Source organism: Cicer arietinum, chromosome 6, assembly GCF_000331145.2.
Source record: "Cicer arietinum cultivar CDC Frontier isolate Library 1 chromosome 6, Cicar.CDCFrontier_v2.0, whole genome shotgun sequence".
Lineage (NCBI taxonomy): Eukaryota > Viridiplantae > Streptophyta > Magnoliopsida > Fabales > Fabaceae > Cicer > Cicer arietinum.
This window is the reverse complement of record NC_021165.2, coordinates 53590733-53592823: the sequence shown is the minus strand read 5'-3', so window position 1 is coordinate 53592823 and position 2091 is coordinate 53590733.

The following is a 2091-nucleotide window of genomic DNA, read 5'->3' as shown; positions in this document are numbered from 1 at the left end:
TAATAATAATAATAATAATAATAATAATAATAATAATAATAATAATAATAATAATAATTACTACAAAGAACAATCTCAATAACTAATAATGAAAAGAAATTGTTGTAAAGCAAAATCGAAAACACTTGCCAAAGCAACAAGTCATAAGTTATAGTTTTGGGAAGAGGCACCAATCTATCTACCCATTCAGGATAAGACTTTTTATACATAGGTCTATCTATGAGTTTCAGCTAAATCTCAAAGTATCTCTTGATAGTATCCTCTATAAGGTTGAGATCCAACAATTGCTTTTCATGAGGTTTGGCCTCGGCTGCAATTGGATGACGCCATAGGTTCTTTGGGGAGTTTTGGAAACCTTGTTGAAACTAAATTTGAGGTGGAAGGTTCTCCATTGTTGCTCTTGGTAAAGTTGTACAATGTTTCTTATAGGAGTCAGTGGAGCCATTGATGTATTGTGCTGGTAAAATGGATTGGTAGTCCATGGTCATTCACCATTATAATTCACATTTGGTCTTGGTAGAATTCAATTCACCGGGTTTGGTGTAGGTACATCAAGTTGTGGAAGGTGTATTGTAGGATTAGTCGATCTAGGTGGGTAACAATCTCATGATTGTTGAGAGGGATAATCTACATTTCGTCTAGATATTCCTATTACTAGGCCAAAGGCTTCTCCTCCCGCGTATGGCATGTGATTTGTATAATGAATATTGTTATAGGGCGATATTAGCGGCATTCCAAATTTTCCTAGTGTTTTAGGTGACATCCTAGCCATATGCATCTAACCATATTGATGGTTAGCTCGATTATATGTATCATTTTCCACTGAGCGTGTGGAGGTAAGAACCTTTTTAATATATGTTTTAATGAAAAAAAAACCTTATGAAATAAATATTTAAGTTATATCAATATTGATCTACTGATGATTGCACTTGAGTTTTGTTTAAGGAACATGAATCACATAAGTGGACAAGCAAGAAACCATTCACATTAACAAGTGCATAAGTATCTACTCAATCATGAAAGAATCAAAGTAGAATCAAAATATTATTTCATGGAGATATTAGAAGACAATCTTCCAAACATGTTTATAAACCCATGAGAATCAAACAAGTCAAAAGTCGTCTCAAGATAATATCTTCATGAAGAAAGTCTCCAATACATTCATACATATACTAAAGTATATCAGTGATACTTGATGGACAAGACACAACATGTGTAACACCAAGAGAAATTGTAGGTAGTATTGCTTCAACAAAAGATTTCTCTTCTCATATAGAAGACAACATTCTCAATTATTATGAAAAAATATTCTCATGATGAACAAGTTCATTACACTCATGAATATTCATATCAATTCAACAAAATGACAAGAATCAACTTTGAAGAAAAAATCATTTCAAGATTGAGTCATTTATTAAGTTATTTGTTAAAAGAATGATGAAATAAAATTTACCAAAATGTTCTAGTTTTTCAATTAAAGAACAATTTACAATATAGATCTTTTTGGAAGGGCAACATGCAGTAAATCAGTTGGTATTTCACATAAGGGAATTCCAACATTTAATGAGCAATTAAAAGTAAAGATTTGAAGGCCTACATGCAAAAACAACACATGCAGAATGTTCTTCAGATTGATCTGTTGAATGATACCCAAAATGATCTCCAGATTGATGAAAAAAATGATTGCAGAACATTATAGTTGTCTTAAATAAAAGACAAAAGACAAATGAATCAATTTTGGGATCACTAAAAGGCTATTATAGATTATTATAATTCGCACGTAGACTACCCAAAAGTAACCAAGTCCAAAACTCTAGTGGAATGCACATGAGGAAAACAACCTCCAGATTGATGACAAGATTTATCTCTAGATTGATGAGTTGTGAGCAAGTAAGACAAGGATGCAAGTGAATTGTACTTACATTATTCTACAAAAAGCTCTGCATAATTCTGACTTGGAATAGTGTCAACTGACATGTGAGAACTCATTCACGTTTTCCATCAGACTCAAAAGTAAGAACATTATGGGTTTGTCAAGAACGTTCTGAACAAAATTATAAACATCTGTTTAATTTAAAAAAAATAAATAGA